The 21,785-nt window shown below is 43.4% G+C and overlaps 1 long non-coding RNA gene across 1 annotated transcript; it reads left to right on the top strand.

The window, feature by feature from the left end:
* The first annotated feature begins 10,459 nt into the window (after positions 1–10,459).
* Positions 10,460–21,293, top strand: LOC138172242 (uncharacterized). Its single transcript, XR_011171084.1, has 5 exons — positions 10,460–10,617; positions 11,326–11,439; positions 12,266–12,483; positions 19,526–19,676; positions 20,873–21,293. It is a non-coding gene; the product is annotated as an uncharacterized lncRNA (long non-coding RNA).
* The last annotated feature ends 492 nt before the right edge of the window (positions 21,294–21,785 follow it).

Genomic DNA, 21,785 nt, shown 5'->3' with positions numbered 1-21,785 from the left:
TCTACTGATTAGGAAACTGAGGTCCAAAGAAGAGAGGTACTTTTCAGAAGGTCATAAGGTAACATTGACAGAATCAATCAATCATAAAGCTTTTAACTGTGTCTGCTGTTCAGTTTCAGTCAGGGAGTGGTTTGCCCTTTCCTTCTCCAGCTCATTTTACAGATAACGGAACTGAGGCAAACAGGGTTAACTGACTTGCCCAGGGTCTCATAGCTAGTAAGTTTCTGAGGCTTGATTTGAACTCAGGAAGAGGAATCTATCTGGTTCCAGGCCCTTTGTGTTTTGTGCACTATGGTACCACCTAGCTGGCTTAATTAAGTACCTACCAGACCCCAGACCCTGTGCCTAGTACTGGAGACAGGAAGATAAAAAGTAAACCATCACCGGCTCCAGTGTTGGGATGACCTGGATCAAATCCGGGCTCGGATACTCAGCACCACACCCAGAAATGACTGGCCGTGTAACCTTGAGCAAGTTACTTAACCCCTATTGCTTTTAAAAAAAAAAAATAAACCATCTCTGCCCTGAAAGGGCATAGGTTCTATAAGGGAAACAATACTGGCACCTATAAATAAATACAAAAGATATGCAAAGTAATGGGAAGGGTGATGAGGGGCTGAAGGATTAGGAAAAGTCTCTGGGTGTGTGATGACTTAACCTGGGCTTTGAAGGGATTTGGAGATCCTAAGAGGCAGAGGTGAGGAGAGCCCGTATTCCCAGCATGGGGAGCAGAGTTTGCAAAGGAAGAGGTGGGAGATGAAATGGTATGTGCCAGGAATAGCAAACAGGCCTGTTTTACTGGAAGGTAGACTGAGGGCTGGACCAGGAAGGGAACTTCCTCTACCAAGGCCGGTCAGCCCCTTCTCTGTGGTTTATGACCTTAGAGAGTGGCCTAAAATGTCAAATACCCGGTCAGCTGAGCCCAGCCGGCCCATGACACTCCTGGGAGTGCAGCCTGAATCAGAGGAGGATGTAACTGGGAAATAGCAAAATAAATAAAATACAGTAAGACTTAGATATAACCCCAGTCCCAAAGCCTCTTGATACGGGACTCTCTCTCCTCATTGGTGGGGGGAGATGAAAGCCCTTTCACCCATGGGGGATGGAGAGGGAGAGGTCAGTCTTCTTCAGAAAGTCACAGAATCTCTTCCAACTATGGGTGCTTCCAGCCTTGGGAAGAAAGAGGCCAATCACACTTCAGGTTACTGGGGGAAGAGACTCTGGGAAGACAGGAGAGGAGTCCTGGGTGGTCTCCATCATATCCCCATCCCCAACTTGCTACCTTAGAGACTTTGGAAAGTTTCCTGTTGGGGGAGATCCAGTATTCTCTCTCTCAGATGAGCTGAGTTCCCTTGCTCCCTATGGGAGAGCTCCTTTATTGTCTGGTATATAGTCTCTATGTATATCTTCTCGGATTTCTGTTTTACTGCCAATTTGGATAAATGGGTTTTCTTGGCTGAGGGCTGAGTTCATTGTGGAATTGGTATTTGTTGCAGAAGGGGTCAAGCCTTGGTTATAAAGCTTAAAGTCCTGCTTTCCCCAGTGACAAAACAATTATCAGAAGTTAGACTGAACCTGAAAATCATAATCCCTAGAGGGTCACATGTGGCCTCTAGGCCACAGGTTCTCCTCCCCAGGGTCTAGATTAATAATATTTAAGGAAGCACAGAGAGAGATACATTTCTAGCCTGGCACCCTCTCTGAGAAGAGCAGAGAGACCATCTCTGCCTCCTCCTCCTGCTTCCCTTTCTGGCAGGAATTAAAGTCTCCCTTGGAGAAGGATGGAGGGAGAATGATGTCAAATCCATCTCCCTTCAAGTAACACAATGACATCCTTGTGCTGTATGTGGGGGGCAAGCCCTCACTATGTGTGGGACCTTGTCACACATGGGAGCTCCGTCCATAGGACTAGTAAGGAACTTATGAATTTAATTAATGGAAAGGAATCCATTCCTATTTAATGGGTTAATAGGAACCTATTAAAACTAAGTCAATTTCAAGAAGCCCTCAGGGACCCTTATTTCCAGATTAGTGGCCTTCCTTTCTATTTGAGTTTGTCTCACATAGCCAGAATGTATGAGGGATGAGCCTTGAACCTGGGTTTTCCTGATACCTAAGCTAGCTCTTTTCTATCCACTAAGCCACACTGTCTCTACCAGAATGTAGAATTCATGAAAAGGAGAAATGTGTCATGAAACTGGACAGGTTGGTTAGATCCTGGCTGTCGAGGGATTGCTAAACCCATGATGGGTATGGTGGTACACCCCTGGGATCCCTGATACTAAGGGAGGCTGAAGTTGGTGGATCTCTTGAGTTGGAGAGTTCTGAGTGGTCATACGGCCAAAGTCAATTGGGTGTCTACACTAAGTCTCTTAGGATAGAGTGAGTTCTTAGAAATGAAGGGCCGTCAGGCTGCCTGGGGAAGGACAAAACTGCCCAGATTGGAAATGGAGTGAGTCAAGCAGACATGCTGACTAGTAGTGAGGTTGGACCTGTGAGTGGCCTCTGTACTTCCAGCCTAGGTGAGACATGGAGACGTAGACAACTCCCCCACACACCCACCCAAAGAGGGTTTTGGATTTTATCCTAGAGGCAATGGGGAGCCATAGAGCTTTTTGAGCATGGGAGAGACATCGCCAGACCTGCACTTTAGAAATTTTACTTTGACAGCTGGGGTTGGAGATCATAGTCTTTTGAATAATGGAGACCAAATAAAAGGCTACTGATAGAATCCATTGAGAAGGGCCTAAAATAGAGTGGTGGCTGTGTGAGTGCAGAGAAGGGAATACATGTGAGAGAGTCTTTAGAGGTAGAATTAACAACACCAGGCAATGTAAATTGGACATGTGAAGAAAAGACAATTCGCATCGTTCCTGACCCTGGGCAACTTGAATAGGGTTGGCTGAAGAGGGAGGTAGAGGTGGTGGGGAGGCCTTGGCAGGCAGATTTGCCTTCTCACAAAAGGACCTCTCTCTCTTGTTCTGCATGTGACTATCTCCACCGTCACTGGAACAAGCCACAGCTCCTCCCAGGGGAAGTAAGGGGTTTCTTGGCTGTTGATTTTTGTCTTTCGCAAGCATTGTAGGGCTGGGAAGAGTTGGGGGTGGGGCAGCTGCTGGGAAATGGAAAAGGCAGGGGACACCTCCCCCAAAGAAAGGCCCCCTGACCCACCTCCCATTCACAGGACCCCAAGGCTGGGAAGGTGGGATTCCCACCTTTGCTGGGCCTCTGACTCTTCTCACAGTTGACTGATTAGTTGAAACCACTGACCTCCTGGGCTATTTCCACATCTTCCACTTGGTTGAGATGAAGTCCCCATCATTTTCCCCTCTCTCTGCCATTGCTTTCCCAGCTCACTTCCCGATTCCTCAGGGACCCCCTTTTCATTTCAGACATGTCTCTACACAGGGCCCCCAGGACAGGTCTATTTCAACGAGTGTCTCAGGCTGGGAATAGTACCTTGGGAATAGGACAGTCCTCCAGAGAGACCCTTACTATCCCTGTGAGTTGGCAGTGAGATGGAGTTTAATTAACTTGGAACCTAAACTACTCCATCTTACTTTAAAGAGGACTGTAGGATCTTTCTGAGTAGGTAAAATGGGTAACTGATATTTTCCCCAAATTCCCTAATACTCTGTATCAGAGCAAGAGAGAGAGATCCTTTTTGGGGAAGTCAGACCTGCCTGCCAACCCTGTACCCCTCACCTCTACCTCCCTCTTCAACCAACCTCACCCTGTTCAAGTTGCCTTCAGTAGGGAATGATCCAAATTGTCTTTTTCTCACATAACAAATATTACCTGATGTTGTCAATTTGAATAGATATTTCTTTCTATAAGCATCTAGGTGGCACAATGGATAGAAGACTGGGCCTGGAGTCAGGAAGACCTGAGTTCAAATATTATCTCAGGCACTTACTAGCAGGGTGACCCTGGGCAAGTTACTTAACCCTGTTTGCCTCAGTTTCCTCATCTGTTAACGAGAATAATAATACCACCTACCTCCTAGGCCTGTTAAGATAAAATATTGTAAAGCACTTAGCACAGTGCCTGGTACACAAACATGCTAGTTATTATTCATTAAAATCTCCCTTGGAGAGGGTGAGGGGAGAATTTCGCCTCCCTTCAAGCCATACACAAGGACAGGCCCTCAACATACACGGACCCCTCTCTACCCATGGACTTCCATAGTGCTACATTGAAATTAATTATTATTAACTGTGTGATCCTGGGAGAGTCACTTAAATGCTCTCTTCCTTAGTTTCCCCAACCGGAAAATGGGTATAATAGCACCTGCCTCTTAGTTTTGAGGACCAAATGAAATAATGTAAAGTATAAAGTAAAGTGCTTAGCACAGTGCCCTGTACATTTATTGCTGAGTCGTTTCAATTGTGTCCAACTCTTTGTGACATCTTTTCTTGGCAGAGATACTAGAGTGGTTTGCCATTTTTCTCTTGCTCATTTTACAGATAAGGAAACTGAGGCAAACTAGGTTAAGTGACTTGCCCAGGGTCATACAGTTAGTAAGTGTCTAAGGTCAGATTTGAACTCAGTTTCTCCTGACTCCAGGGCCAATGTTCTATCTACTTTGCCACCTAGTACATTTTAGGTACTTAATAAATGTTTTCTTCTTTCCTTTAGCTGTACCATGTATCACTTATATCTAGTACCATTTATCTGGTACCTTTAGCTTTTTAAAGGAGATATTTCTTAATTGTGAGCTTTTTTCTCCACATTCCAATGTATTCCTATATTAGTATAGATAATCAGAATAGAGTAAGCATTTCCTTTTTTTTTCTTGTATAAAAGATGACTTACAGGAAAATCAAGTTGAGTTTATACTCAAACACATTACGTTTATCTCTTCTACATCATGACTTTCCCATCTCGGTTTCAATATAGCACAAGTTGGCATAAGAAATTAAATGACAATTTTTGGGGAATTTTGCAGAATCAGCAGACGAATCCCAAAGTGAATCCCAAAGGATATGGAGATGGCAATAAGGATTAGAAGACAAAGAAATAGAGAAATCTCCCTCTCCCTCACAGTGGCCAGAGACCATCTCCAAACAGCTGGGTGAGGTGGGCCCACTCCAGACCTTCTCTTAACCATCAGCCCCCAGGCCTGACCAAGATATCACACAAAGAAAACCTACGAGCTACCTATCTATTCAGAGATGACGGACCATCTTACCTGTGAGGAACCCCCAAACATAGAATGTCAGTGCCAGAGGCTACTTGGGATCTAGAATTTCAGAGCTAGAAGGAGCACTAGAACATAGAATGTTAGAGCATGAAGGATTAGGCCATCAACAAATACATGTCAGATGCCTTCTTTGTGCTCGGCACTATGCAGAGACTGGGGATATAAGTACAAAATAGGAAACCATTCCTCTTCACAATGAACTTAACATCTGATGGGATAGACAACAAGTTTAGATGAGTACATGGAGGATACTGCATAAACATAAAGTCGATAATGCAAAGCGATTTAGGAGAGAGGGAGTTAGCGGAGTTAGAATTGGGAAAGTTTCATGAACAAGATGGTGCCTGAACTGGATTTTAGAGGGAGAGAGGGACCCTGTGAGGCAGAGGAAAGGAGGAAATGCATTCCAGGCATGGCGGTGACCTAGTGCACCTTAGAATGTGGGAAATAGAATGTTAGCAGTAATAGCAGCATTGTATGATGAAGAACAGTCAACAGCAATACAATGACCCAAGACAATCCCAAAGGACTAATGATGAAGTATGCTATCTGCCTCCAGAGAAAGAACTGATACTGTCTGAATACAGGCTAAAGCATGCTGAAGAGAAAAGAAGAGGAAAAGAGGAAAGGAGAGGAAAGGGAAGGGAAGGGAAGGGAAGGGAAGGGAAGGGAAAGGAAGAAGAAAGGAAAGAGGAAAGGAAAGGAAAGAAGAAAGGAAAGAGGAAAGGAAAGGAAAGGGGAAAGGAAATAGAATGTTAGAATTGGGAGATACTTTAGAATATAAAATATAGCCATAGACCTTAGAACAAGGAACACCAAGGCCCCTGAGATTAGAACATGGTCTATCAGAGTGGGGAAGAGGCCTCAGAAATTACATAATTCAGCACCTCACTTTTCAGAGGAAGAAACCAGGGTCCAGAGAGGGCAATAACTTTGCGTGAGGCACATAGTGAGTAAGTGGCAAACCTGGGACTGGAACTCAGGTTTTCTGAGTCATAGCCCAGCGTTCTTGCCCCCCCCCCCCCATCATGCTAATGATTCACTATCTTTGGTCTTGAAGTCCTGGAGAAAACCAGGTATACCCCTGGCCACCTCTGATGACAGAAAACTCCACTCTGAGCCTCCTGGCCTGAGATCTGGATTCTCATCCCAGTTCTTCCATTAATGGGCTATGTGATTTGGAGTCATTCACTTGTCCTCCCAGGGCCTCACTTTTCTCTTATGCAAGATGGAACAGTAGTATTAAATGACCTCCTACATCATTTTCAAGCTAATTCTATTCTTTGAAACCATGATTGTTCAGAGACAGGAGGCAGGATCACATAATGAATGGGATGGACTCAGGAAATGAAATCAGGAGAGAGGTGGGTTCAAATGTCAGCTCAGATATTTACTATCTATGGGCAGGCCTCTGCCTGCTCTAATGCCCTCCCTGGGCAATGTCACCCCAATGCTACTATGGCAGATCAAAGGAAGAGGTCAGTGGAGCAATCCTTGTACATAGTAATAGTAGTAGTTAAATGAATGAATGAATGAACAAGAGGAATGATTTCAGTTAAATTGTCTGCCCTGTTGTGGTTTTAATAGCTAGCTTATATATGGTGCTTTAAAGTCTACAAAACACTTTACAGGTATTATCTCATTTGATCCTTGCAATAACCCTGGGAGATCAGAAAGAAGGAAAGGAAATAAGCTTTTATTAAGTGCCTACTATGTGTCAGACATGACTCTAAGTACTTTACAAATAGCCTCTCCTTTGATTCTTACACCAGCCTTGGGAGAAAGGTGCTATTATGATCCCCATTTAATACTTGAGGAAACTAAGGCAGACAGGAGTTAAGTGACTTGCCCAGGGAGACATAGCTCCTAAGTGTCTGAGGCTGGATTTGAACTCAAGTCTTCCTGACTCTAGTCCCGGTGCTCTATCCACTGCACCTCCTAGCTGGTGATAAAAGAAAATCTTGTTAGGCATTGTGTGGAAAATGACCTATCTGAGTCTCAGCCTATCTATGCAATGGGCACAACAATTCTTTTATTATCTACTTTACCGTAATTGCTAAGCCCCACACATGGACGCACCCTCCCCTACATATAAGTGAGTTATTATTTTTATGATCATTGTCATTATTATGATTGGGACCTTTCCAGAGACTGCCCAGCAATTCACGCAGGGCTTGCTTGGGAGACACTGAAAGCCTGGCTGCTGATTTGGTTTTCTCTCCCTGGCACCACCTCCAGAATGCTGGAGAAAACTCGCTCCAGTTCTGGTAAGTACTTGGAGGCTTCCCTGGCAGGGGGTGGTTCCCAGCAGTGGGCAGGAGGATCGATGGGTGGCCAACTGTTCCCGAACAGGAGCTAAAAAGCCTGCAGCAGAAAGAAAGAGGAAGGAGAGCCATCTCTTCTGAGCCCTGTGCAAAAGCTTAGAAGTCCAATGCTCCTGGTGAGATTCCAGCTGATGATTTCCTGCCACCAGCCTGCCTTGAATTGAATAAACACCTATTTAATGGAAGCAGGACAGTGGGGGAGGGAGAGAAGCAATGGGTTGGGAGTTAGGAGTCTTGGGTTTAGGTCTTGGCACTGACATTTACTGGCCAGAGGACCCCAGGCAAGTCACTTTCCCTTTCTCATTGCTCTTCCCTTATTTGTCAATAAGGAGATTGGACCAGATGATCCTGAAAGCCCTTCCAGCCCCAACATTCTATGTTCTATGTTATAAGGGCCCTCTTAGAGTTAATATTCTAGGTTCTTTTCCAGACTACACATTCTATGTTCTTTTTTTAAATAAATTAATTTATTTATTTTTAGTTTTCAACATTCGCTTCTATAAGTTTTAAATTTTCTCCACCTCCCTCCCTTCTCCCCTCCCCAAGACAGTGTGTAATCTGATATAGACATTACACATACATTCTTATTAAACATATTTTCACATTAGTCATGTTGTATAGAAGAATTTAGAACGAATGGGAGGAACCATGAAAAAAACTAAACTAAACTAAAAAAGGGAGCAAATATTATGCTTCGATCTGCATTCAGACTCCATATTTCTTTCTCTGATGTGTATGGCATTTTCCATCATGGGTCTTTTGGATTTGTTTTAGGTCCTTGCATTGCTGAGAAGAGCTAAGTCTGTATCAAAGTCAGTCATCACACAATGTTGCTGTTACTGTGTTCAATGGTCTCTTGCTTCTGCTCGTTTCCCTCAGCATCAGTCCATATAAGCCTTTCCAAGTTTTTCTGAATTCTACCTGCTCATACTTTCTTATAGTACAATAGTATTCCATTTACATTCATATACCACAGCCTGTTCAGCCATACCGCAGTTGATGGGAATCCCCTCAATTTCCAATTCTTGGCCACCATAAAAAGGGTTGCTATAAATATTTTTGTACATGTGGGTCCTTTTCCCATCTACACATTCTGTGTTCTAAATGTCCTTCCTGATTCTGATATTGTTCATTTCTTCTATTTCTGTAAGGGTTCTTTTTAGCTCAGATATTCTGTGTCCTAAAGGCCTTCCCTAAATTGGACATTCTATGTTTTGTCATGGAACACCCTCTCTGGGCTACTCCCTCAACTTAACAATTAAACTTAATAGTTAGGTCGTGACTACCCCAGCCCCTACTACTGTAACGCCTAAGTCCCAACAAATGTGTGTCTCATTTACAGTCAGTCACTAGAAGAGAAGCAGAACCAAGGAAGCAGAGTAGAAGGAAGATGCACATTGAGCTCCCCTCTCCATCACCCCCTCATCCCCACCCCTGCCACCAAAGTGCTCCAGACAGATCTGAAAAATGCACCAGACTGAATCCTAATTGAGAAACCCAAGGGAAAAAAAAGTCTTTTTTTACCCCCAGTCCAGATCAGTATAGGAAGACAGATAAGAGAGGTCTGTGAACACTGGAGATCAGGTCTGGCCAGAAACAAGCCACTCAGAGCATTCCAATGTAAGGAGAGACTGGGCCCCAGGGCAAAAAGAGACCTCAGATCTGTGTCAGATTCATAGCAAGTATAATGAGCTCTCAACACCATTAGCACCATCATGGCTCCCAAACCCCCATTGGAACACTTGTTCAGGGTGTGGGAACAAGTGCCAAGTGAAGCTTTGTCACTGTCCTGTTCCAGGTCACAGGTCTAAGGTGAACTGAAGAAGGCACCTGCACCAGAGGTAGCATTCTGGGATAAGGATCAGTGTCAGACTCTAAGCTGTGTACCCAGAAAGCTCAGAAGCAAGCAGCAATGATGTGACTCAGATCCCCCTCGAGAGCAGAGCAGGGGCTCAGTTCCAGCTCTAGCCCAGCCAGCAGAGGAATAACCAGGGCAGGAATCTCAGACCTAAGTGTAGCCTGTAGTTTTCTTGCTCTGAATTAGCAGAACTTCCCAGCTGACCAACATGGCTGGGTCCAGCAGCATTTTACTATTGCTCATACTCAAGCCCAGGTCAGGAACTTGCAGAGCTTAGACCATGAGGGCAGCAATCAGACTTTGCCTTGGATTAGATCACTTGGGGAGTGCTGAAAGCCCTAAACTTGAGCTGTCTTTGAGATCCTGGAACAACACAATATTCAGTACCCCAAGAAAGTAGCATCAGGACATGCCCAGAACTTTCCTCCAGCAGTGCTCAGCCCCATCGTTTGGAGTAAGGAAATAAGTAGTTTGCCATTTCCTCTCTAGTTCATTTTACAGCCGAGAAAACTGAGGCAAATAGGGTGAAGTGACTTACCCAGGGTCACACAGTGAATATCTGAGGCTAGATTTGAACTCAGGAAGATGAGTCTTCCACACTCAAGGCCCACTGCACCACCTAGCTATCCTGCTTGGCACATGGCAGGTGCTTTAAATAAGTGTTCTGCTCCCTCTCTAAAATGTCTAGCTGATAAATGCTCATCTTTTTCTACTTCTTTTGAGCTGACCTAGAATCCTTGCCTGATTGTGAGATCCTTAAGGACTGCAGGTCCACAGGATAAAGTTTGCCTGTTGGCCTGGAAACCCTGAAATAATCAACCCCAAGTTGTTAATTTCTTTTCTTGGGAGCCTCACACTTGTCCAGGGCTTAACTGATCCTGTTTCTTTAATCTCTAATGGAGCCTTCTCGTCCTATTATTGGGTGAGGTTGGGATTTCATTTGGATCGTTCAGGCAGTGGCAAGGTTCCATGGAAAAAAAACTAGTTGACACATGTTGCAGGGACCCAAAGGAATTTTAGCATGACCCATGTGGAAAGATATGCTTTGGAGATGTTGTCCAGATCTCCAGTTGCATTCTCCTTGTGTTTCAAGAATTACAGGAGAAAAACTGTGGATGTTCTCTGTTCTTTCAGGGACCTAAAGGAATTTGATCCTGTTAAACCTGCTCTGTGACTGGCAATCCACAGTAGGGAGTGGAGTGGGAGAAGAGCCTTAGTGCAACAAGAAAAGGGTGAAGTATCCCTTCCTTCCACCTTAGCTGATGATGGTCACCTGTGGGTGTGAGTGTGGGATTGCTTCTTGTTGATCCCAGGTTCTAATCCCTTCTGCAAGAGCTCCATATGATTTGGGAAACTCTACAGGGATCATTTCCTTATGAGATAGGAAGATGGATTCTTTAAAAAAATCTTTGTTACCTTTTTAGGTCCCAGGTAAAAGGGTAGGGTTCCCTTCTATGGTTCAGTGGTCAAACATTCTGGTCATGCTGCCCTCCAATTGGCTAGCTATTGTGGTCCTGTCCGGTCAAGATGGATAGCTGGATATTGTGGTCCTGTCTTGGGCTAAATGGATGATATGATTGTGATTGAGTATGAGGACACACCTGTTCAAATATGTGAATTGGATCTGGGGGCGGTGACTAGCTAGGGGCAGTGGCTGTATTGAGTCTGGGGGTCTGAGGTGTGATTAAAGTCAGATTGTGTGGTTAAAGAAGGACATGCCTGCTGTTCAGTGAGGCCCACAAGGAAGTTAGAATGCCAGGGCTGGAGGCAGCTTTATTGGGATTCCATCAAGGTCAGGGACTTAATCGAGTGCTAGGCAAGCAGTAATCTTCAATAAACTTTATACAATGTTCTGTTTGTTGATGCAGCATGTTTATGTGGAGTTGTCTGACATCTGTGCTATGTGGACTATTTTGAGATTCTTTCCCTTGTGGTATTAGGGAAACAGATGAAAGGATGAGAGCTTATGCCTTTCTGGAACCCCTGGGGTCTCTTATGGATTGGGGATACAAATGATATGTTCAAAATGCACTCCAATTGATTTGCTGGAGATGGTAAGTTTTTGAACAATATGAGGATTGTAATGGATCACTAGCCAATCACTAGTTCCATCCCATTCTTTGAGCACCTGAAGTCTCCTAGTGGCTAGCCAGGTATGATGGATAGAGTACTGGACCTGGAGTCAGGAAGACCTGATTTCAAATCCAGCCTCAGACCCTTCCTATGTTTTTTTTTTGCTTTTTTTTGGGGGGGGAGGGCAATTGGGGTTAAGTGACTTGCCCAAGGTCACACGGCTAGTTTTGTGTTAAGTGTCTGAGGTCAAATTTGAACTCAGGTCCTCCTGACTCCAGGGCCAGTGCTCTCACTGCACCACCTAGACTCCCCCCTTCCTAACTATTTAATCATGGGTAACCTCTGTCTGCCTCGTTTTCTCCATCTGTAAAATGGGATTCTTGTGAGGATCAAGTGAGACAATATTTGTAATGCACCTTGCAAATCTCAAAGCACTATATAAATGCTAGCCATTATTAACTTTGCCTGGGATTCCCCATGTGGAAGCTGGATAATTATGCTTTTGGGCATGGGTAATAGAACGGTCCTGCTCCCCAACTTCAGAGCAGTGCAGAGATCCTATTTTTAGACACTTACTGTGTGCCTTTTGAATTGACTGCTGAGCCAGAACCAGGAGTGCATACAAAAGATGCCCATATGGGCAACTGACTTCTTTCTAAATTAGCTACATTCCCTCAGGAGGTGAGGATTGCTATGGGCCTGGGATGGGAAGAGGAAATTGGTGCCAGCAGCTTGCTGTCTCATGATATTGGCATGAAACCATGAGTATATGTCTCTCCCTATTGTGTCCATTCTTGCTTGACTTAGATAAAGGGACATTGGAGATATCACGGACTAGGTTTCAACCTCACAAGCTTCTGAAGGTTGGGGGAGCCACCAGAGGTACAGAAGCCAGATCCCATCCTAGAGTCCACAAGCACAGCCTTGAGGACCAATTGGGGCCAGCTCAGAAGATGCTGGGTCCTCTGTTCAAGGGTGTGCCTCTGTTCATTGGCTATACTGAATTGAGAAGTGAACTTGGTGGGGTAAGTACTTTGTAGCAACTACTTTAAGGCTGAACCCATTCTCCCCAGGGACTGAGGTGCTACAAAGGAAAATATGTTCCTGGGTGTTGGGGAGAAGTGTTTGTACTTCATTTCTTGCAATATCTTCTCAGTAAATCCCTTTTAAAATGCCAAGTAATGTTAATTGTCTAAGTGGTACTAGTGCTCTAATTACTGGTGATCGATTTTGGAGAGAACACAGAAATTAGGGCTCAGACGGATAACATTACAGAACTCCATAACCTCTCAGAGGTACCCCTAGAACCCTGAAAGGGTAATGTGAGTCACCAGTGCTCCAACACAACCAACTCAGCAATATGAATTGGATTTGAGATAAGGACCCCTCAGAGCTTATAAAGGTTATACCAGTGAGGTGAACCAGAGATCTTAAGTGACTTGACCAGAGTCACACAGAGATTAAGTAACAAAACCTTGAACCCCGATCATAGGATCATATATTTAGAGACCGAAAAGACAGAAGAGGACATCTAAGTCAACCCCTTCATTTTACAGATGAGGAAACTGAGGTCCAGGACAGCTAAGTGATGATTCTGAATCGAATGTTCTTTCTACATAATCTCCTTCTGTCTGTTTATGTCTGCTCTTTCCTTCCCTGCCTTATCCCCAGTTTTGGGGGATCTGTCTGTCTCTCTGCAGCTCTTTTATTCTGCTATGTTCTATATGTTATATATTATATGTGATATTATATATAATGTATTTTACATTATGTTGCTATATTTTATTACATTCATATTATATTGTAATCATGTCCTCAAGTGCAGGGACTGTCTTTTGCCTTTTTTTTGCATCCCTAGAGCTTAGTATGGTTCCTGGCTCAAAGTAAGCACTTAATATGTTTACTGACTCTCCCCTAGCGGTGTGCCCCAACCACCAGCGCACCTATCTTGGAAGCTGTGTGTCTAGCCTGCCACCCTGTGGCTTCCAGAGTCAATGGCAGCTCAGGTCTGGGAGAATGCTGACTGACCTTATTCTTGGCCAAGCGAGCCTGGGACTGGTTTCTCTCTCTGAGCTCTGGCCCTTCTCCCCCCACCCCAGGAGCCCTGAAGTAAAAATAGGAAGTGAGAAAAGGGAATTTCCTCAGTGCTGTTCATCCACAGTACAATAGGGTCACCTTGGTATATGTTCTCTTCCATTCCCCCTGCTGGCATACTGGTTCTTTATTGTGAAATTGGGTCAGGGTGAGGGCCAGGTGATGCCTCTAGCCGACCCTTTCTCAGTACCTCTGGAGAAAATCCTTAGCTCTCAGTCTGGCATTCAAGGCTCTGTTTCCATGGAAATTTTCTCTTTGCAGTTAAATTGATCTTCTGATATTCATTAATTTTTTAATTCCTCTATCCATTCATTTGTTCATTCATTTATTTACTTATTTAATCTATTCATTCATACATATATTTATTTGTTTATTTATTAAGGCTGGGAAGGAGAAAATACTCAAAGGTGTAGAGGGGCTGATCCTGCTGGGAAGTAGGAACACCCAATTAAAATATAGTATCCTCTTCCATACCCAAGCCCCAGGCCTTTCTCTGATCACTCAGTGTCTGTCCCCCTCTTTCTCTACCATCCCTCTGTGTTTCTGTCTGTGTCTCTCTTTACTCTCCTCCTAACTCTTTCTCTATAATTTTCTCTTTGTTTTTTTCTTTCTTCTGTCCCTTTCTCTTTGTCTCTTACTCTCTCTCTCCCCCTCACTTTCTCTCAGTCCCTCTCCTCCTCCAGTCTGTCTCTTTCCATTGTCCTCAGCCATTGTCCCCTTGTCTCTTTTCTCGTCTCCTTCTGCCCCTTCTGTTTCTCCTCCCTTGTGATCTCAACTCCTTGCAATTCCCTTTCTCTGTGATCTCAGTTCTTTTATTATCTGTCCCTTTCTCTCTCAGCTCTTGTTTGCTGGCAGGAGCCTTGCTTGTGTCCTTCCCCCCAACCCCCAGCTTCTTGAAGGGGTTTGTGTATCTGTTTCTTTCCCTAAGACACTGGACTTCTCTCTCCCTCCTTCACTCCTTCCTTTTTGCTTTCACTCAGTCTCTTCTTTCTTTTTATTTCTCTCTGTTTCTCTCTGTGTGTCTGTCCTTCTTTGTCTCTTCTTCATCTTGATCTTAATTCTCTTTCTGTCTCTGTATTTGCCTCCAACTTCCCTTCCTCTCTCTCCTTTCTCAGTTTTGGCGTTTCTGTGTCTGTCTCTATTCTGTCTCCTTTTTCTCTGTCTCTTTCTCTGTCTGTCTGTCTCTGTCTCTGTCTCTGTCTTTCTCCAGAGAAGAGCAAAAACCAAGAGAGAGAAGCAGACGCCTTCAGTGGCCTGCCATCTGTAACCTGACGATGTCCCTGGTTTCCCAGTGGCCTCACACTTGTTAAATTTAGGGCCAAAGGCAGACCAGGTTTCGGGAAGCAGCTGCAGCAGCCAGCCTCAAAGGCACTGGCACTGGGCATGGAGCAGATCGCTGGGCATGTGGATGATCCCTTAAAGTGGGCCCTGGGGCCAGACAAGGCTGGAGATGGCTCAATTCTGCCCTTTGGGGACAGCAGTGGCAATCAATCAACAACCCTTATTAAGCTCCTGCTCTGTGCCAGCTACTACACAAAGACCAAAAATGAAACAATCCCTGCTCTCCAGCTGCCATTCCACTCCCTGGCCAACTCTTCATTACCGTCTGCCTCGACGACAGTCACTGCCTCTTAAAGCATTTTGCCTTGACTTTCCCCATCTCCCAACCATCCTGAGGGCACTGCGACACCAGTCATCTTTCACATAGTTTTGGCCCTGTTACTCCCACTCAGAAATCTTTAGAGTCTCCCTATTCCTTCCTGATTAAAGTCTAAACCCTTTTGCCTGGCATTCAAGGCCCTCTAACATCTGGCATCAATCTACTTTTCCCACTTTCTGTGTCTCATACACTACATTACAATCAAACTGGACCACTTGTGTGTCTCCTGTCCTTCCCCTCCCAGGGCTTTTGTGCAGACTCTTCTCTATGATAAGAAGCTCCTCCTTCTTCCTCATTTTTGTATTTTGAAATTCTGTTGCTACCTTAAGGACATCAATACTGCAATGATTACATGATTTCACTGAGATGGGCACCACCTCCAGTCACACAGACCACAATGCATCCACGGCTGCCCATCCAGTGCAACTTGTATTCAGGTCTTCCCATAAAGTCACTACAGAGGGCTTGATCATTGCACTGGGGGTTTTGCATTCTCTTGATATTGCATATATTACATAATATCAATGAATGGCAATAGCTAGGTCAATGGCTGGAGTGCTGGACCTGAAGTCAGGAAAACTCGAGTTCAAATCTAACTCCAAACACTTGCTAGCTGTATGGTACTGGGCAAGCCAATTAAGCTCTGCCTACCTCAGTTTCCTCAACTATAAAATGGGGATAATAACAGCACCTACCTCCCAGGGTTTCATGAAGATCAAATGAGATATTATTTGTAGAGTGCTTTTCACAGTGCACTAGTAGGCACTAAATAAATGCTCTTTCCCTTCTTTCCCTTCCCTTTTCTTTCCTTTCCTTCCCTTCTGTTTCCATTTCCTTTTCTTTTTCTTCCTTCCCTCCCTCCTTCCTTTCCCTCCTTTCTTCCCTTTTCTTCCTTCCTTCCCTCTTTCCTTCCTTTCCCTCCTTTCTTCTCTTCCTTCCTTTCCTTTCTTCCTTCCTTGCTCTCCCAACATGACCGGCCCAGCTTTTTTTTTTCTTTTTCTGACAATACATTTCTCTGCTGACGACTTTTATATTGTATCATTTTCTTTATCATTCTTTGTAAAGTGTCACGTCTCTTTTGGGCCCAACATATAGTATGACATTGCCCTTTAGCAGAGCCATGATGATTAATGTTTAACAATCAGCTCTCTGAGAATAGATATACACATGTATGCACATATACACATAACATACATGTATGTATATGTGCATACACATCACATATATGTGATATACTTTTAAGTGTAATCTGCATTATTAACATTTTCTCCATCACTTTTTAAAATTTAGATAATCCACAAAACAATGCATCAAGCCCTGATGTACAGTATTTGTCAGTTTCCAGGGTGAAAATGACCACGTTGAACATATAACAACCAGCTCTCATAATCCTGTATGAGTTGGTTTCTGCATAGCCTGCCTTTAAATAATGCTCAACTTCAATCCTCCAGAGACTGTTATATTCCACACTTAAAGACATGCACCGCCATCAAAATAATATTGGTTATGAAACTATGGACCTTCTGCTTTCTTTGTAGAGGTAGGGACCATGAGTGAAGCATGGTGTAGGATGTCAGTCACTGGAGCTTGTATGGCAGAGGCCAAACACCTCTAGGCTTCTAAGGAGAATGGAGAACCCAGCATGATCAAGGGAAATGTAACATACCTGGCCTTTAGGTAGTGGGAGCCAGAGTAATCATTGTTACATTCTATTTTGATCCTTATAACAATCCTGAGGGGTTCCTGGCTATCCCCATTTTACGGGTGAGAAAACTGAGGTTTGTGAGATCATACATTTATTTAGAGCCAGAAGGGATCACAAAGGCCATCTAATCAAAGTCTCTCATATTACACCAGGTTCAGAGAGGTTAAGAGGTTTAAGTGTCTTTGAAGGGATTTAAACTCAGGTCTTTCTTGTCCTAAGACCAGCACTGTGGGTTCCAAACTGCTCCCAAAATGTCCAAGGGCAGCACCTTTAAGAGAGTAAATGTCTCCCTGTTTTATGCCTCAACTGATGTTAATAGAGGGTCATTGAACAAAATTATCTCTTTTGTTCCATCAATCCAGGAATTTTATATAATGTTGTTTTTATTTTTGTTTCATTATCACTTATGTCTGACTCTTTGTGAGATACTGGAGTAGGTTGCCATTTCCTTCTCCAGTTCATTTTACAGATGGGAAAACTGAGGCAAATAAGGTTAAGAGATTTGCCCAGGGTTACACAGTGAAGTGTCTGAGGTCAAGGTGAGTCTTCCTGACTCTAGGCTTGCTACTCTATCCATTATGGCACCTACCTGCCCCAATCTTATATAGTTGTGATGTATACAGGAAGGCCCCTTGTAGAAGGGCTCATAAAGCTCTATCCAACCAAGTACTCTACTTACAATCAATAAACAATGAGCACAGGGGCAGCTAGGTGGTATAGTGAATAGAGCACCTGCCCTGGAGTAAGGAGGACCTGAGTTCAAATTTGGCCTCAGACACTAGATTCTCAATTAGCTGTGTGACCGTGGGCAAGTCAGTTAACCCAAATTGCCTTGCCTTCCCCCTCCAAAAACACAACCCTAGTTTAGGGGCAGCTAAGTGGCACAGTGAATAGAGCACCGGCCCTGGAGTCAGGAGGGCCTGGGTTCAAATTTGGCCTCAGACACTTAACACAAAAACTAGCCATGTGACCTTGAGCAAATCACTTAACCCCAATTGCCCTACCTTCCCCCCTGCAAAAAAAAAGCAAAAAAAAAAATCCACTTAAAACAATGAGCACAGCAGGGTCAGATATTCTCTACATTTTCCACTTGTTTGTTTGACTATAACACTGTGGTCTGCTATACCTTGCCCCTTCTCAAACTTTTATCAAGAAATGCCCTCTACACGTTAGTGGAAGGTTGTCATAAAATTATTTTATAAATGAGAAATTAGTAGTTATTGAGATGTCCTTAGTCTTCCATTTTATTGGCAATGGTAGAGTCCAAGATTTTTTTTCAATATCTTTGGTATTCTCTCCACTTTCAGACACTTGAGAGTTAATCTCTCAGTGTCCTTGAAATTGTGTCACCTCCAGCATGGACCTCCCCTAAATGTACTTGGCCTGGGCCAGCTGCTTTTCATGTTTTTGTTTTCCTTAGCTGACAATGAGGCACAGGCATGGAAACCCATGTAGGCAAAATGACTCACACAGCTAGTACTGAACTCGAGGCCCTGCCTGTTAGCTTTTCTTTTCTAAGGGAGCCCTCAGCCTACTTCCTCCTGGGAACAGTAGCCCTGCCAGGTTGCTCACTCATCTGGCCTCCCAGGTTCTGTTCCTCTGTGCAGGTTAGCCCTCAACTATCAGGGCTAACTCTCTGCTGAATCCACAGTACTCTCTCCTTTCTGCAGCTCGAGGTCATGCTCTTTGAAGCTGTTTCCTGTTCCTCGTTCTCTGTGTTTGTGTTTGTCTACCTCCTACTAGACAAAGATCTTCGATGAAAGATACCATGGCCAGCAGTGAGGTTGGCAGGGCTTGGGGAGGGAGAAGGAATGAGAGAGAAATCCCTCCTGTCCTCCGGAACAGGCACAAGGATCATACTCCACAAAGTTGCTCTCTGGCTTGAATGTGCTTCAACTGCTAATCAAAACTGGCAGACTTGTCCTTTTTTTTTTTACATTTAATTTTATTTTTCTTAATTGTTATTGTCTAGCGTTTCAGTCCTGTTCCACTCTTTGTGACCCCATTTGGGGTTTTCTTGGCAAAGATACTGGAGTAGTTTGCCATTTCCTCTCTAGCTCATTTTATAGATGAGGAGCTAAGGCAAACCAGGTTAAGGGATTTGCCCAGGGTCACACAGTTAGGAAGTATCTGAGGCTAGATTTGAACTCAGGTCTTCCTGACTCCAGGCTGCTGCTCTATCCACTATATCACCTAGCTGCCTTTTTCCTCAATCGCATATAAATAAAAATTTATAACATTCTACTTTTGGAGACAATTGGAGTTAAGTGCCCAGGGTCACTCAGCTAGTAAAAGTGGCAGAGACTGGATTTGAGCTCAGGTCCTTCTGAAGCCAGGGCCAGTGCTCTATCCACTGTGCCACCTAGCTGCTCCTTTTACATTCATTTTTAAAAATTTTGAGTTTCAAATTCTCTCTCTCCTTTTCTCTCTTCCCCCTTCCTTAAGAAGGCAAGCAATTTGAGAGAGATCATATATGTGAAGTCATGCAAAACATTTCCATATTAGACATGTTGCAAAGGAAAACACAGACCAAAAAAATAAGAATAATAAAAAAAGTTTAAAGAGTATGCCTTGTTCTGCATTCAGACTCTGTCACTTCTTTCTCCAGAGGTGGATAACATTTTTTATCATGAACCCTCCAAGATTGTCTTATATCACTGAGAACAGCAAAGTCATTCACAGATGATCATCATACTGTATTGGTGTTACTGTGTACAATGTTCTCCTGGTTCTGTTTACTTCATTATGCATCAGTTCATGTAAGTCTTTTCGGTGTTTTTTAAAGCATCCTGTTGATTATTTCTTACAGCACAATCATATACCACTACTTGTTCAGCCATTTCCCAATGGATGGGCATCCCCTCAATTTCCAATTTTTTGCCACCACAAAAAGAGCTGCTATACATATTTTTACACAAATAGGTTCTTTTCCTTTTTCTTTGATCTCTTTGGAATACAGACCTAGTAGTGATATTGCTAGCTCAAAGGGTATGCACAGTTTTTAGCCCTTTGGGCACAGTTCCAAATTGCTTTCCAGAATTAGATCAGTTCACAACTCTACCAACAGTGGGGCAGGTCATATAAGAGCTATCAGGGATAGTCAATCTTTGTCATATCAGTGGAAAGCTGCCTTGCTCATTTCATCAGGGAAAACTCTTTCACATTTGGTCTGAGTCCCATCTAAAATCCCATGTTTTACTGGAAGCATACCCTATTCTTCTGAATTCTAGTGCCTTCCCTCCCTCTGTGAATTATTTTTTATTTATCCTGTTTGTAGCTTGCTTAGAATATATTTATTTGTATGTTGTCTCCCCATTAGATTTTAAGCTCCTTGAGAACAGTATCCCCAGAACAGTGCCTAGCACATAGTAGACCCTTAATAAATGTTGATTGATTGATTAAAAGGAGAAGAGGGCATAAACTTATGTTTGTGTTTTGTTTTAGCACATTAACATCTCATCTTACTTTCTGTGATCACATCACAGTGATTATACCAATTGATCTGGGGAATAAAATAACCTCCCTGCTTGTACACTTCCCCAAATATAATCAAAGAGGGGCAAGAAATTTGAGAGTGTAATTCTGAAGCTACAAAAGGAAACAGTTCCAGTGAGGAGTCAAACTATGAGTTATCAGAAAAGGTTGATGTGGGTTCATTGGTAACTCACAAATCCATCGGAGCCAGGGGTGTCGAACTTGTAGCCTCAAGGCCACACATAGCTCTCTTGGTCCCCAAGTGTGGCCCTCTGACTTCATAGAATAAATACTTTTATTAAGGTTTTTATTTATTAAGAATTTCTGAACTTTAAAAAGATATGTACAGAACTGATGAAAACTTGGACAGATCACAGAGAATGAATAGGAGAATTGGGTGCAATCTTATAAAAATGGTGACAATTGACACAAAAGAGAAGGCAAAAATCATCTGACCTTTATTTTGTTCTTGTTTTCTCAGTCAAGAAAACTGATCATTCCCTTGGAAATGGCAGAACAAGCTTGGTCAGTGAGAAGTAAGAAATGAGAAGGCACCTGGTGAACCAGGATGAATTCCCGTGGGGGAAGGATGAAACTGTTTGACTCCAGAGGGCCAAGCAAGGAGCATAATAAAAAGCTGCAAAGAGGCAAATTTAAGATTGATATTAAGAACTCCTCAACAATTAGACTTATTACTTTTTTTTCCCCTTTTTTTGGAGGGAGGAAGGCAGGGCAATTGGGGTTAAGTGACTTGCCCAAGATCACATGGCTAATAAAGTGTTTAGTGTCTGAGGTGGAATTTGAACTCAGGTCCTCCTGACTCCAAGACCGGTGCTCTATTCACTGCACCACCTAGCTGCCCTCCTCAACAGTTAGAGCTGCCCCAAAGTGGAATGAGCTTCTTTGAGAGGTGGTGGGTTCTCCCCGTTCTGCTCACAGGGCTTTACAAAATCTCTTGGGCTTGTGTACTGACCCACAGAAAACCTGACTCAGTTTAAAAATTCTCTGGCTTATGCTCCTACTTGGAGTATGTTAATTTCTAATTCTTAAAACTTTAGTTTCTGACTCATCTTATTTCTCCAAAAGATCCTTCAGTCCCCCTGCAAAGACTTAGGCTAAAGAAATAGTAAATATGTGACAAGTTCAACTTATATAACAAAAAGATAGAAACTATTTATACCTGAGTCCATAGTCTACCAATAAAATTCCCACTTTCACCAGAGGCTGACATAGTACTTATAGTACTACCCTAAATGACTTCTTGGAAAAAAAACTCAACCTAAAAAAAGTCTATACTCCTTACCTCTATAATTATCCCTTCCACATTACGACTTTCCCCATCTCAGTTTCAACATATCATGGGTTGGTACAAGAAATTAAATGGGAATTTGGGG

This window comes from Petaurus breviceps, unplaced genomic scaffold (assembly GCF_028583685.1).
Source record: "Petaurus breviceps papuanus isolate PSGF00001 unplaced genomic scaffold, PetGlider_PUasm1.0 523, whole genome shotgun sequence".
Classification (NCBI taxonomy): Eukaryota; Metazoa; Chordata; class Mammalia; order Diprotodontia; family Petauridae; genus Petaurus; species Petaurus breviceps.
This window is presented reverse-complemented; position numbering and strand designations above follow the sequence as displayed.